Source organism: Oncorhynchus masou, chromosome 29 (assembly GCF_036934945.1).
Source record: "Oncorhynchus masou masou isolate Uvic2021 chromosome 29, UVic_Omas_1.1, whole genome shotgun sequence".
NCBI lineage: Eukaryota > Metazoa > Chordata > Actinopteri > Salmoniformes > Salmonidae > Oncorhynchus > Oncorhynchus masou.
The window spans coordinates 82,777,493-82,794,101 of NC_088240.1; the positions used below are offsets into that span (position 1 = coordinate 82,777,493).

Genomic DNA, 16,609 nt, shown 5'->3' on the forward strand with positions numbered 1-16,609 from the left:
TCAGTACTTTAGTTACTAGAACCTCAGTACTTTAGTTCCTACTGGTAGAGATGTAGAACCTCAGTACTTTAGTTCCTACTGGTAGAGATGGAGAACCTCAGTACTGTAGTTACTACTGGTGGAGATGGAGAACCTCAGTACTGTAGTTACTACTGGTAGAGATGGAGAACCTCAGTCCTTTAGTTACTACTGGTAGAGATGGAGATCCTCAGTATTGTAGTTACTAGAACCACAGTACTGTAGTTACTACCGGTAGAGATGGAGAACCTCAGTCCTTTAGTTACTACTGGTAGAGATGGAGAGCCTCAGTACTGTAGTTTCTACTGGTAGTGATGGAGCCTCAGTACCTTAGTTACTACTGGTAGAAATGGAGCCTCAGTATTGTAGTTACTACTGGTAGAGATGGAGAACCTCAGTACTTTAGTTACTACTGGTAGAAATGGAGAACCTCAGTACTTTAGTTACTAGAACCTCAGTACTTTAGTTCCTACTGGTAGAGATGGAGAACCTCAGTACTTTAGTTCCTACTGGTAGATATGGAGAACCTCAGTACTGTAGTTACTACTGGTGGAGATGGAGAACCTCAGTACTGTAGTTACTACTGGTAGAGATGGAGAACCTCAGTCCTTTAGTTACTACTGGTAGAGATGGAGATCCTCAGTAATGTAGTTACTAGAACCTCAGTCCTTTAGTTACTACTGGTAGAGATGGAGAGCCTCAGTACTGTAGTTTCTACTGGTAGTGATGGAGCCTCAGTACCTTAGTTACTACTGGTAGAAATGGAGCCTCAGTATTGTAGTTACTACTGGTAGAGATGGAGAACCTCAGTACTGTAGTTACTGCCGGTAGAGATGGAGAACCTCAGTACTGTAGTTACTACCGGTAGAGATGGAGAACCTCAGTACTGTAGTTACTGCCGGTAGAGATGGAGAACCTCAGTACTGTAGTTACTACTGGTAGAGATGGAGACCCTCAGTATTGTAGTTACTATTGGTAGAGATGGAGAACCCCAGTACTGTAGTTACTACTGGTAGAGATGGAGAACCTCAGTGCTGTAGTTACTACTAGTAGAGATGGAGAGCCTCAGTACTGTAGTTACTAGAACCTCAGTACTGTAGTTACTACTGGTTGAGATGGAGCCTCAGTACTGTAGTTACTACTAGTAGAGTTGGAGAACCTCACTACTTTAGTTTCTCGAACCTCAGTACTGTAGTTACTACCGGTAGAGATGGAGAGCCTCAGTACTGTAGTTACTACCAGTAGAGATGGAGAGCCTCAGTACTGTAGTTACTACTGGTAGAGATGGAGAGCCTCTGTACTGTAGTTACTACTGGTAGAGATGGAGAGCCTCAGTACTGTCGTTACTACTGGTAGAGATGGAGAACCTCAGTACTGGAGTTACTACTGGTAGAGATGGAGAGCCTCAGTACTGTAGTTACTACTGGTAGTGATGGAGAACCTCAGTACTGTAGTTACTACTGGTAGAGATGGAGAACCTCAGTAGTGTAGTTACTACTGGTAGAGATGGATAACCTCTGTACTTTAGTTACTAGAACCTCAGTACTTTAGTTACTACCGGTAGAAATGGAGAACCTCAGTACTTTAGTTACTAGAACCTCAGTACTTTAGTTCCTACTGGTAGAGATGTAGAACCTCAGTACTTTAGTTCCTACTGGTAGAGATGGAGAACCTCAGTACTGTAGTTACTACTGGTGGAGATGGAGAACCTCAGTACTGTAGTTACTACTGGTAGAGATGGAGAACCTCAGTCCTTTAGTTACTACTGGTAGAGATGGAGATCCTCAGTATTGTAGTTACTAGAACCACAGTACTGTAGTTACTACCGGTAGAGATGGAGAACCTCAGTCCTTTAGTTACTACTGGTAGAGATGGAGAGCCTCAGTACTGTAGTTTCTACTGGTAGTGATGGAGCCTCAGTACCTTAGTTACTACTGGTAGAAATGGAGCCTCAGTATTGTAGTTACTACTGGTAGAGATGGAGAACCTCAGTACTGTAGTTACTACTGGTAGAGATGGAGAACCTCAGTACTGTAGTTACTAGAAACTCAGTACTGTAGTTCCTACTGGTAGAGATGGAGAACCTCAGTACTGTAGTTACTACTGGTAGAGATGGAGAACCTCAGTACTGTAGTTACTACTGGTAGAGATGGAGAACCTCAGTACTTTAGTTACTACTGGTAGAGATGGAGAACCTCAGTACTGTAGTTACTACTGGTAGAGATGGAGAACCTCAGTACTGTAGTTACTACTGGTAGAGATGGAGAACCTCTGTACTGTAGTTCCTACTGGTAGAGATGGAGAACCTCAGTACTGTAGTTACTACTGGTAGAGATGGAGAACCTCAGTACTGTAGTTCCTACTGGTAGAGATGGAGAACCTCAGTACTGTAGTTACTACTAGTAGAGATGGAGAACCTCAGTACTTTAGTTACTACTGGTAGAGATGGAGAACCTCAGTACTGTAGTTACTACTGGTAGAGATGGAGAACCTCAGTACTGTAGTTACTACTAGTAGAGATGGAGAACCTCAGTACTTTAGTTACTCCTGGTAGAGATGGAGAACCTCAGTACTGTAGTTACTACTGGTAGAGATGGAGAGCCTCCTTACTTTAGTTACTACTGGTAGAGATTGAGAACCTCTTATCTCCCGCTGCTAGAGGTCTGTACATTTGAATTGTGGGTCCTTTGGTGTGTGTGTGTAGTCAGTTGTATTTTATTTAGGACAGTCTCAGGCTGGGTGATTGGCTCGTGTTTTTCTGCATGTGTTTGTCCTTTGTCTGCTGGAGCACCAAGCAGCTTATGGATCAGGGTGTGTCCACTGTCCTGGTTTCAGATGATTTAGTCTGTGTTTGTGTATGTGTGGCACTGTGGGTTTATTTGTATGGCAGATTGAATGGAGTCTGTCTGACATGCCCTGTCCTCAACAGAAACACGATTATTATAATTATTACACAACACAAGTGATCAGGCCCACACCCTGTGTTTGTCAGCTAGGCTGGTTGTGTAATAACACGGTCTGAATGGCATTCAGCTCTCCCTTTTAGTGTAGTGATATTGGGGAAACTGCTGGAGTAGGCCTTGAACCAGTAACCCTTGAACCAGTAACCAGTAACCCTGCACTTAGTAGGCAAGTGCTCTACCTCCTTTGCCATACATGAGGAAGTAGGTGTGACCCACTTAGTATTATTGAACCGCGTTCATCCCCGAGCCTCAAGACCATTAGCCTACAGAGCTAAAGCTTAAATATATTGGCACCTTAACACAATTTATAATTTCTTCTAAAATCAGTTGAAATTTAAAAATGTTCGGTGTTCACACGTGTAATTGTTTGATTAACAATTTCACAGGACCTAAACAATTATAATAATCAAAACTGAAATTGAGATCTTTCACTTCAAAGTAAAAAATAAAATAAAACGTGTATTATTACAAATTCTCATTACTTTGGTTCGAGGCAAGTGATACTCCGCAAGTGTAGTTTATCTCACCTGTGGTAAGTTACAGGTGTGTACTGGATAAAAATAGCCATTCAAGCAGTTTTGAAAGAGAAAACAAAACATTCTGCCCCATTGCACTCCATTGTAAAGTACAAGGTTGCCAATATATTTGACCGTATTTGTATATGCATGAGATTCAAGTCTTCATGGCACAGACAAGATGACTCATCATACAAACGCAGTTTCCCAAACCACTTCCTCTACATCTGCGTCCATACAGAGAGAAGAGACAGTTAAAGTACTACCTAGAGTTCTTTGCGAAATGGCATCACCATAGCAACCATCTCTATGTAACTCATGATTGCATTCAGCCTCGCACTCCCGCTTAGAGTATGTCATGGTGCCATGAGACACATCTCACCTCAGACACAGTGCATTGTGGGTTCTATAGACCATGTTGTTTTTCACGTGTCCAGCAGACAAGAGAGTCAAACAGTCACTGTCTATCCAGACAGTGATCTTTGTTGAGAGGACATGACACACACTAATGGAAAGTTGTTAGAAACGCTCCTGTGTGTCTAACACGCACACACAAGGACACACACACACACTCACAGACAAGTAGACTGTGTGTGAGTCCAGGGTAATTGTTGAAGGAGGTATGAGTAAAGATGTGGTATTAACCTTATAGGTCACTGCAATAGTGTATTAGTGCACATCCATTCACTAGGCTTTAATCCAGGGCCCACAGACTCACCGTTTTACTGTCGTGTCTATTCATCAAAAGTATATTAATAGCAAACAACAAGCATTAGCAGCAGATGATAAATGGGCATGTTTGGGACTGGAATGGCTGCTCTGACTCTGACTGACTGGACCGGCTGCTCTGACTCTGACTGGACCGGCTGCTCTGACTCTGACTGGACTGGACTGGCTGCTCTGACTCTGACTGACTGGACTGGCTGCTCTGACTCTGATTGGACCGGCTGCTCTGACTCTGACTGGACTGGACTGGCTGCTCTGACTCTGACTGGATCGGCTGCTCTGACTCTGACTGACTGGACCGGCTGCTCTGACTGACTGGCTGCTCTGACTCTGACTGGACTGGCTGCTCTGACTCTGACTGACTGGACTGGCTGCTCTGACTCTGATTGGACCGGCTGCTCTGACTCTGACTGGACTGGACTGGCTGCTCTGACTCTGACTGGACCGGCTGCTCTGACTCTGACTGACTGGACTGGCTGCTCTGACTCTGACTGGATCGGCTGCTCTGACTCTGACTGACTGGACTGGCTGCTCTGACTCTGATTGGACCGGCTGCTCTGACTCTGACTGGACTGGACTGGCTGCTCTGACTCTGACTGGATCGGCTGCTCTGACTCTGACTGACTGGACCGGCTGCTCTGACTCTGACTGACTGGACTGGCTGCTCTGACTCTGACTGACTGGACCGGCTGCTCTGACTCTGACTGACTGGACTGGCTGCTCTGACTCTGACTGACTGGACTGGCTGCTCTGACTCTGACTGGACCGGCTGCTTTGACTCTGACTGGACCGGCTGCTCTGACTCTGACTGGACTGGCTGCTCTGACTCTGACTGACTGGACTGGCTGCTCTGACTCTGACTGGACCGGCTGCTTTGACTCTGACTGGACCGGCTGCTCTGACTCTGACTGGACTGGCTGCTCTGACTCTGACTGACTGGACTGGCTGCTCTGACTCTGACTGGACCGGCTGCTCTGACTGACTGGACTGGCTGCTCTGACTCTGACTCTGACTGACTGGACTGGACTGGCTGCTCTGACCCTGACTGACTGGAGTGGCTGCTCTGACTCTGACTGGACTGGCTGCTCTGACTCTGACTGGCTGCTCTGAGACTGGCTGCTCTGACTCTGACTGGAATTACGTTTACTATGTTATGTCTAGTCTATGAGACCAGGCTGTTGTGATATGTCTCTGCTCAGCCTCTACAGTATAAAAAACATTGGCAGGGATACAGTAGCCTACACATGTGGAAACACACATCTCCACTTATCCACTGCTGCCTCTGTGTGTGGGGGGGGGGGGGGGGGGGCAGACCCCTCAACACCACTGGTCCCGAGCCATGAGAACGCACAAGGGTGAGGGAGGAGACACAGACTTGACGTCAAGGAAACCCTTTCTCGCGCTGAACCCTTCTTTATATAAATCTCGCCGCGGAAGAAATCCCATTATAACTTTAGAGAGAGACCAATTTAAGGGATTACACGCGCTCACAGTGTTCAGAGACCTCAACAACCAAACATACTCTTTCTTTCCCATCTCGAGGATTTAACTGTCTACCTGCACTAATGCGTGACTTCCACTGATTTACATTTACATTACATTTACATTTAAGTCATTTAGCAGACGCTCTTATCCAGAGCGACTTACAAATTGGTGAATTCACCTTCTGACATCCAGTGGAACAGCCACTTTACAATAGTGCATCTAAATCATTTAAGGGGGGTGAGAAGGATTACTTTATCCTATCCTAGGTATTCCTTGAAGAGGTGGGGTTTCAGGTGTCTCCGGAAGGTGGTGATTGACTCCGCTGTCCTGGCGTCGTGAGGGAGTTTGTTCCACCATTGGGGGGCCAGAGCAGCGAACAGTTTTGACTGGGCTGAGCGGGAACTGTACTTCCTCAGTGGTAGGGAGGTGAGCAGAACAGAGGTGGATGAACGCAGTGCCCTTGTTTGGGTGTAGGGCCTGATCAGAGCCTGGAGGTACTGCGGTGCCGTTCCCCTCACAGCTCCGTAGGCAAGCACCATGGTCTTGTAGCGGATGCGAGCTTCAACCGGAAGCCAGTGGAGAGAGCGGAGGAGCGGGGTGACGTGAGAGAACTTGGGAAGGTTGAACACCAGACGGGCTGCGGCGTTCTGGATGAGTTGTAGGGGTTTAATGGCACAGGCAGGGAGCCCAGCCAACAGCGAGTTGCAGTAATCCAGACGGGAGATGACAAGTGCCTGGATTAGGACCTGCGCCGCTTCCTGTGTGAGGCAGGGTCGTACTCTGCGGATGTTGTAGAGCATGAACCTACAGGAACGGGCCACCGCCATGATGTTAGTTGAGAACGACAGGGTGTTGTCCAGGATCACGCCAAGGTTCTTAGCGCTCTGGGAGGAGGACACAATGGAGTTGTCAACCGTGATGGCGAGATCATGGAACGGGCAGTCCTTCCCCGGGAGGAAGAGCAGCTCTGTCTTGCCGAGGTTCAGCTTGAGGTGGTGATCCGTCATCCACACTGATATGTCTGCCAGACATGCAGAGATGCAATTCGCCACCTGGTCATCAGAAGGGGGAAAGGAGAAGATTAATTGTGTGTCGTCTGCATAGCAATGATAGGAGAGACCATGTGAGGTTATGACAGAGCCAAGTGACTTGGTGTATAGCGAGAATAGGAGAGGGCCTAGAACAGAGCCCTGGGGGACACCAGTGGTGAGAGCGCGTGGCGAGGAGACAGATTCTCGCCACGCCACCTGGTAGGAGCGACCTGTCAGGTAGGACGCAATCCAAGCGTGGGCCGCGCCGGAGATGCCCAACTCGGAGAGGGTGGAGAGGAGGATCTGATGGTTCACAGTATCGAAGGCAGCCAATAGGTCTAGAAGGATGAGAGCAGAGGAGAGAGAGTTAGCTTTAGCAGTGCGGAGCGCCTCCGTGATACAGAGAAGAGCAGTCTCAGTTGAATGACTAGTCTTGAAACCTGACTGATTTGGATCAAGAAGGTCATTCTGAGAGAGATAGCGGGAGAGCTGGCCAAGGACGGCACGTTCAAGAGTTTTGGAGAGAAAAGAAAGAAGGGATACTGGTCTGTAGTTGTTGACATCGGAGGGGTCGAGTGTAGGTTTTTTCAGAAGGGGTGCAACTCTGGCTCTCTTGAAGACGGAAGGGACGTAGCCAGCGGTCAGGGATGAGTTGATGAGCGAGGTGAGGTAAGGGAGAAGGTCTCCGGAAATGGTCTGGAGAAGAGAGGAGGGGATAGGGTCAAGCGGGCAGGTTGTTGGGCGGCCGGCCGTCACAAGAAGCGAGATTTCATCTGGAGAGAGATGTGGGACAACTTCTGACATTTGCTCGTAGCTCTTGATGAACTCTTATTCCTGAGTTTGGACATTCGGTTGAATCCAGTCTTCATCCATTTCACTCAATTGTGGACTTGTAGGATTTATTTTACTTTCTGAGAATACTTTGGAGATTCTCATCTGTTCCATTATTTGTTTTATAGTCCAGTCCCGGGGTGTTTCTTCAGCGCACCTTCATTTTTAAAGGGCGAGTTTTATTAGTTAGATTTCTTTTCTTTTCTTATCATCATGCTGTTGAGTATGCGACGACACAGTCGGCTGCTGCAGCACCAACTCCGCCGTTGGAGCATCAGTGATACCGGGAGCCACCTATCAGACAGCCTCGCGTCTCCAGCGTGCATGTCCCGCTCCAAATCCTGTACGAACTCCGCCGGGGAATCGGATGGGAGCCGCGACAGCTGGGCCTCTTTAGACTCCACAGACTCCGTCATCTCCACTGGGTCTACGGGGAATACTGGCGGCAGCTCGAGACCGTTTCGCGTGGTGCTGCTGGGCGCCAGGGATCGGTAAATCCGCGATTACCAGCATCTTCGCTGGAGCGGCGGACAGCATGGAGAGTGACGAGTGCGAGCTCTATGGAGGTAAATGAATTACAATGCGCTTGTTAATAAGGAAAATATGCTTTTTAGGGTAGGTCAATAGTATGACTTTGTGATGGATGTATTTAATGCTGTTGTGCGTAATGGGCACATAGGGAAACATCCACTTGGCCTCCTTTTTACGCATCCCTCGTACATAAATATAAAAGTAAGATGCTTGAACTATTCTACTTGTATGAATATAGATGTTGTTTGTGAATGTGGTTCTTAACACAGTGTTTGGTTTGTTCTTCAGATGAGGTGTGTGAGCAGACCATCACAGTGGATGGAGAGAAAGCCACAGTCACTCTAGTGGACAACTGGGACTCAAGAGGTAAGAGAGAAACTTCTAGTGGTTACTTGATGAAACTCTAGTCTGTAGGCCTAGTCACAACTCTGTCTTGCTGTGTGTGTGTTTTAGCCATACTCTAACAGTCATTAACCTCTCTAGGGTAGGGGGCAGCATTTGGAATTTTGGATGAAGATATGATATGCATATAACTGGTAGATTTGAATAGAAAACACTCTAACGTTTCGAAAACTGTTAAAAACTGTTAAAATAGTGTCTGTGAGTATAACAGAACTGATTTGGCAGGCGGAAACCAGTAGTTTTCTATTCAATGCCATTACAGTATCCATTGACTTCGGACTCAATTTGCAGTTCCTATGTCTTCAACAGTCTTTAGAAATTGTTTCAGGCTTGTATTCTTATAAATGAGAGAGTAAGACCAGTCTGAATGAGTGGACCCTACCGTGTCGCAGAGCTTTTTCATGTGCAATCCCGAGAGAGTGCATTTCTTGTTTACCTTTTAGATTGACAACGTTATTGTCAGTTTGAAATATTATAGATAATTTGGGCTAAAAACAACCTGAGGGTTGAATATAAACATTGTTTGACATGTTTCTATGAACTTTACGGATACAATTTGGGTTTTTTGTCTGCCTGTTTTGACTACGTTTGAGCCTGTGGATTACTGAAGAAAACGCGGGAACAAAACGGAGGTATTGAACAAAATGAACATTTATTGAGTAAATGAATGTCTTCTGAGTGCCACCATATGAAGATCATCAAAGGTAAGGGATTAATTGTATCTCTATTTTTGAGTTTTGTAACGCTTCTGCTTGGCTGGTTACTGTTTGTAATAATTTGTCAACTGGGCTATGTTCTGGGCTAGGTATGTTCTGGGCTAGGTATGCTTTCGCTGAAAAGCATTTTATAAATCTGACACTGTGGTTGGATTAACAATAAGTTAATCTTTAAACCTATGTAAAATATGTTTTGTTTTCAGAATTTTTATAATGAGCATTTCTGTATTTGAATTTGGTGCTCTGCAACCTCACTGGATGTTGGCCAGATGGGACGCTAGTGTCCCACATACCCTAGAGAGGTTTTTAAAACTTGTTTTTCAACCACTCCACAAATTTCTTGTTAACAAACTATAATTTTGGCAAGTCGGTTAGGACATCTACTTTGTGCATGACACAAGTAATTTTTCCAACAATTGTTTACAGACATTATTTCACGTATAATTCACCGTATCACAATTTCAGTGGGTCAGAAGGTTACATACACTAAGTTGACTGTGCCTTTAAACAGCTTGGAACATTATGTCATGGCTTTAGATGCTTCTGACAGGCTAATTGACATCATTTGAGTCAATTGGAGGTGTACAGTACCTGTGGATGTATTCAAGGCCTACCTTCAAACTCAGTGCCTCTTTGCTTGACATCATGGGAAAATCAAAAGAAATCAGCCAAGACCTCCACAAGTCTGGCTCATACTTGGGAGCAATTTCCAAATGCCTGAAGGTACCACGTTCATCTGTACAAACAATAGTATGCAAGTATAAACACCATGGGCCCACGCAGCCGGAATACTTCTCAGAAAGGAGACGCGTTCTGTCTCCTAGAGATGAACGTACTTGGGTGTGAAAAGTGCAAATCAATCCCAGAACAACAGCAAATGACCTTGTGAAGATGCTGGAGGAAACAGGTACAAACGTTTCTATATCCACAGTAAAACAAGTCCTATATCAACATAATGTGAAAGGCTGCTCAGCAAGGAAGAAGCCACTGTTGCTGCAAAAAAACTAAAAAGCCAGACTACGGTTTGCAACTGCACATGGGGACAAAGATTGTACTTTTTGGAGAAATGTCCTCTGGTCTGATGAAACAAAAATATAACTATTTTGCCATAATAACCATCGTTATGTTTAAATGAAAAGGGGGGAGGCTTGCACGCAGAAGAACACCATCCCAACAGTGAAGCACGGGGTGGCAGCATCATGTTGTGGAGGTGCTTTGCTGCAGGAGGGACTGGTGCACTTCACAAAATAGATGGCATCATGAGGGAGGAAAATTATGTGGACATATTGAAGCAACATTCCAGACATCAGTTAAAGTTAAAGTTTGGTCGCAAATGGGTCTTCCAAATGGACAATAACCCCAAGCATACTTCCAAAGATGTGGAAAAATGGCTTAAGGACAACAAAGTCAAGGTAGTGGAGTGGCCATCACAAAGCTCTGACTTCAATCCTATAGAAAATGTGTGGGCAGAACTGAAAAAGCGTTTGCAAGCAAGGAGGCCTACAAACCTGACTAAGTTACACCAGCTCTGTCAGGTGGAATGGGCCACAAATTCACCCAACTTATTGTGGGAAGCTTGTGGAAGGCTACCCAAAACGTTTGACCCAAGTTAAACAATTTAAAGGCAATGCTAACAAATACTAATTGAGTGTATGTGAACTTCTGACCCACTGGGAATGTGATGAAAGAAATAAAAGCTGAAATAAATCATTCTCTCTACTATTATTATGACATTTCACATTCTTAAAATAAAAGGATTAAATGTCAGGAATTGTGACGTCCGGGTTGGATGCGCGCTGTGTTAAGAAGCAGTGCGGCTTGGTTGGGTTGTGTATCGGAGGACACATGACTTTCAACCTTCGTCTCTCCCGAGCCCGTAAGGGAGTTGTAGCGATGAGACAAGATAGTGGCTACTAACAATTGGATACCACAAAATTGGGGAGAAAAAAGGGGTAAAATTCAACAACAAAAAATGTAAAATGTAAATGCTAACTTCCGACTTCAACTGTATGTTACAGAGGGCTATGGATGAGCTATGGTGTTTGATAGTGTGTTTATGTGTTTCTCAGCAGCGATCTGACTGTGTGTGACTGTTTTTCTCACCATTTTTCTCATAAATTCATCGAGACGTCAGCAGCAATGCAACACAACGTCTGGCCAGTCTTCCATGGCATTGTACAGCAGCTACGACTACGCAGAGACACCAAGGAGAACAACGACCGCCGCAGACACACACACTCACACACACGCCGCGACAGCATACCCAAGAAGGCCAAACGCTTCCTGGACAAGATGGTGGCCAAGAACAATGCCAACGTCGCATTCCGTCTGAAGTCCAAATCCTGCCATGACCTTTCAGTGCTCTAAGACCCAGGACACACACACAACCACACCCCTACTGCAGTCTACATTAGATTGACCCCTCAAAACTGTCTCCCCATTCACCAGCCTCCGTGACGGTCTGGAGAATCAACCAATGGACATGAGGGTTCTGACGATCTCAGCCGACAGAGAGATTGAAAAAGGAAAAGAGAGAGAGGTGCTAGATAATTAGTGCTCTCTAATCCTTTTAGGGTCATGAGAGAGATGTTAATTCCTGTCCTTTTTTCATCCTTCACTGAGACTCTCTTTTCTCTCTCTATCATCCCTCGTTCTCTCTCCCAAGCGCTTTACCGAGGTTACCCAGACAATTTGAAGCCTGATAACAAGGTGTTTGTATGTCCGTGGTTTTGTACATAGTCCTATCTGTCCGATTGAGATAACTGACAATCTACACTGCTCATCTTGTGTATGTTTTGCTGTGTGTGGATATTTTCTGTTGGTTTTGTTTAGCAGTGGAATAAAATCCACATTTTTTTTAAAATGTCATAATGTTCACTTGTCTTTGTCTTGCTAGACCTCAATAACATCACACACACAAACATGCTATTGGAACATGACTCAGCAGGTGACACAGAGCAGTTATCCTCCCCTCAGAGGTAATGTGTGTTTGTGTGTGTGTGTGTGTGTGTGTGTGTGTGTGTGTGTGTGTGTGTGTGTGTGTGTGTGTGTGTGTGTGTGTGTGTGTGTGTGTGTGTGTGTGTGTGTGAGTGTGTGTGTGTGTGTGTGTGTGTGTTCCCACCAGGATGATTGGCACTGACCCCCAAGAGATGTGGGATTGGGGCCAGGGCAGTAGCGTGTGTGAGAGAGGGATAATTAGGCTACCTTCAGCCAGAGTGGGAATGAGAGAGCCATGTCTGGATTAATGACTGACTGGAGAGGGCTGCCTTTAGAAACACTAATTCAATTCATGAAGGGAAACTGGACACACAGACATGTCTTGTACAGTGGCATCTCAGATTATGTGAAGTGAGTTAGTTGTCAAGGTAACATGCTGGAGGAGGAGTCAAGAACCAGGAAGGCGTTAGATAGAAGCCTGATTAAATTGTATTTGTCTGTCTGTGTGTGTGTCAGGGGCATAGGCATGGGTGGGCTGGGGTGGACACAGGCCCATTCATTGGGGAGACAGGCCCTGCCAGGTCCACCCAATTAGATTGAGCAACAAAAAAAAAAAATGCAGGCCTATCCACAAACACATTTTTGGCTATTCCCCTGGTGTATCTGTATGTGTGCATGTGTGTGTATTTGTGTTCCTTATCTCAGAGGCAAGGTAGATTAGGTTGATGTCCTAATCTTGTTTCAGTACTTAAACACTGATTGATCAAAGTAGACAATTATCGATTATGGATCACCTACTGAACGAGTCAGCAGGGAGATGAATACCTTCATCCTCATTATCATCATCATCATTGAAGGGTTTGCAGGATGGCAGCACGATTACAGACCAACCTTTCATGGAGGAACAGAGAACTACAGAGATTGTAATTAACGCCTATCGTCGGAAGGAGTGGACCAAAGCGCAGCTTGAAAAGTGTCCATGATTCTTTTATTATCAAAAACCACTCAAACAAAGTAACAAAATGAAAGTGAACAGTTCTGTCAGGTAACAGAGACTAAACAGAAAATAACTACCCACTAAACACAGGTGGGAAAAGGGCTGCCTAAGTATGATTCCCAATCAGAGACAACGATAGACAGCTGCCTCTGATTGAGAACCACACGCGGCAAAAAACAAAGAAATAGACAACATAGAATGCCCACCCCAAATCACACCCTGACCTAACCAAATATAGAAACAAAACGTCTCTCTAAGGTCAGGGCGTGACAGAGATATGGGTTTGTGGTTATACATTTTCGTAATTCTCAACTAACCACATGGTACCTTTAGATTAGATTAGACCAATGGTTTTGAACTTTTTTATTTATTTTTAATTTTACCTTTATTTAACTAGGCAAGTCAGTTAAGTACAAATTCTTATTTACAATGACGGCCTACCCCGGCCAAACCCAGACAACGCAGGGCCAATTATGCGCCGCCCTATGGGACTCCCAATCACGGCCGGAGGTGATGCAGCATGGAGTCTTTTGAATCTTTCTTATGATGCTAAGTGCACAACACCAAGTCAGCAACTGTAAATACGACAAGATCACCTGGCAGCTCTGACTATTTGGGACACAGTTCCTTATTCCACCAATCAGCACACTGTATCAGTTCATTATTACAGGGACCTGTAAGAGGTGTGTGTCTGTGTGAGAAGCAGTCATATCTGTGTCTCAGCTAAGCTCCTCTAAACAGCTTACGACTAGACATTCTCAGACAGGAAGCAGTCATATCTGTGTCTCAGCTAAGCTCCTCTAAACAGCTTACGACTAGACATTCTCAGACAGGAAGCAGTCATATCTGTGTCTCAGCTAAGCTCCTCTAAACAGCTTACGACTAGACATTCTCAGACAGGAAGCAGTCATATCTGTGTCTCAGCTAAGCTCCTCTAAACAGCTTACGACTAGACATTCTCAGACAGGAAGCAGTCATATCTGTGTCTCAGCTAAGCTCCTCTAAACAGCTTACTACTAGACATTCTCAGACAGGAAGCAGTCATATCCGTGTCTCAGCTAAGCTCCTCTAAACAGCTTACTACTAGACATTCTCAAACAGGAAGCAGTCATATCTGTGTCTCAGCTAAGCTCCTCTAAACAGCTTACTACTAGACATTCTCAGACAGGAAGCAGTCATATCTGTGTCTCAGCTAAGCTCCTCTAAACAGCTTACTACTAGACATTCTCAGACAGGAAGCAGTCATATCTGTGTCTCAGCTAAGCTCCTCTAAACAGCTTACTACTAGACATTCTCAGACAGGAAGCAGTTCATAAAGTTAAAGGTTAAAGTCCGCTTTGAGTGAGAAACTTTTCCAGTCCTTTGTAATCCCCACCTCCACCCTTACAGATTGTTCAGTCTGCCGGCTGGTTTTGACTGTGCGGTGATGAGTCCAGTAGCCAGTTGTATGGTTCTACAGAGATGAGCCTTTGGCTTGTAGTAACAGTAAGAACTCTAATAGGGGCTTAAGCACTGAATATTCATACATACATTACAACCTACAGTACTTTGGTTCCTGTGTCCTGTTCATGGTTGCCATTCTGTGACGATCATGTTATATTATACTGTAATAATGTTATATTAATTTATTACATCCCTTAGTTACACTCACTTCTCCTGTCCCCCTGTTTCTCTATTGGCTCGGCCTGTTGTAGGGGCGGGGAGATTAGACAATGATTAGGTTCAATAAAGTATTGCTTGTTAATGCTGAGTTAACGTTTGACCAGGCTGGATGGGGCAGGAGTGATCACACTACAGTCGAAGGAGTGAAACGGGAACTCTTAAGCAAGGTATGTCTCTCCCTCTTCCTCTCTGACTCTTTCTCTCCCTATCTCTCTTTCTCTCTCTGTCTTTTTCTGTGTCATCAATGTTGAGTTGAAGCCTGTATCTACGTTGGTTACTTCTGTTTTCTATATGCGTGTTTAATATTGAGCATTTTCCATTAGGGGATTTCTTTTGGGGTGTGTGTTGTGATCTTGACTTGACTTTGCCAGGGCCTGTGTGTATATATGGCATCTTGAAGTCAGTGTTATTGAGCACCACTGTCCTGGGGCCACTGTGGCCTCTGGGCTCTGGTTTCTGGGTCAGACACAGGGGCCTGGGTTTGATCAGTCTGGTCTAGTCTGGTCTGGTCTTGGGGGCAGAAAGACACTAAAGGTCACTCAGTGTCGGCCTTCTAGAGTCAGGCAAACATCAGGCCTCCCACAAAGTTTGAAGAAATGCATTCTACAGGTTGAGATTCATCAGTTTTTATAAGGGAGACATGTCCCAACATGTCAGAGTAGTGTGTTTCCTTTAGTCCTCCATTTGGTGCTTGTCTGGAGGTGCCAGTTTGCTGTGTTCTGATCCCCATGTGTTGAGCATGATTAGTTATGGCGATTCTGGCGTGTGTCAGTCAGCCATTCAGTCAGTCAGCCAGCAGGGACAGAACTCCTGGTGACACAGAGAGTGCAGAGAGCCAGCGGGAGAGAGATGTAACAGGTGACTAACGGAAAACAATTTGTGTTTTAGGAGAAGGTTGTAGAAAAGGTTGTAGCAGTAGGTAGATAGTGAGACAGGTAATGGAAGTTCTATGTAGGCACCGCAGGCGGCTGGTAGAACCTTAGTTGGGGAGGACAGGCTCATAGTAATGGCTGGCCTGGAATAAATGGAATGGTGTCGAACACATCAAACACATGGTTTCTATGTGTTTGATACCATTCACTCCATTCCAGCCATTATTATGAGTCATCCTCCCCTCAGCAGCCATCAGAGGTAGCGGAAATGAAATGGAGTGTGGAGCATATCGTGCTGTGAGCGAAGCAAAGGTCATCTGCAGCGGCAAGCCTCAAAGTCACATTCACACTCTTAATGTCCCCCTATCACCTCTCTCTGCCCTCTGCAAGACTGGTCATACACATGGTCATACACATGTACTGGACACAATATAGACTCACACGTACTGGACACACTATAGACTCACATGTACTGGACACACTGTAGACTCACACGTATTGGACACAATATAGACTCACACGTACTGGACACACTATAGACTCACACGTACTGGACACACTATAGACTCACATGTACTGGACACACTGTAGACTCACATGTACTGGACACACTATAGACTCATACATCCTGGACACATTATAGACTTACATGTAGTGGACACACTACAGACTCACATGTACTGGACACAATATAGACTCACATCTACTGGACACACTATAGACTCACACGTACAGGACACACTATAGACTCACATGTACTGGACACACTATAGACTCACACGTGCTGGACACACTATAGACTCACACGTGCTGGACACACTATAGACTCACTTGTACTGGACACACTATAGACTCACACGTGCTGGACACACTATAGACTCACTTGTACTGGACACACTATAGACTCACATCTACTGGACACA

General features: G+C 45.3%; 1 protein-coding gene and 1 pseudogene across 1 annotated transcript in view; both read left to right on the forward strand.

Moving 5' to 3' along the window:
* Positions 1 to 7,782: 7,782 nt before the first annotated feature.
* On the forward strand, positions 7,783 to 11,585 carry LOC135519785 (GTP-binding protein GEM-like; annotated as a pseudogene).
* Positions 11,586 to 14,896: 3,311 nt separating this feature from the next.
* LOC135520783 (cadherin-17-like) overlaps positions 14,897 to 16,609 on the forward strand; it is a 39,944-nt gene continuing 38,231 nt past the window's right edge. Inside the window, exon 1 of the mRNA XM_064946567.1 lies at positions 14,897 to 14,981. The gene's annotated coding sequence lies outside the window, so the exon portion shown is untranslated. The remainder of the gene's footprint in view (positions 14,982 to 16,609) is intronic.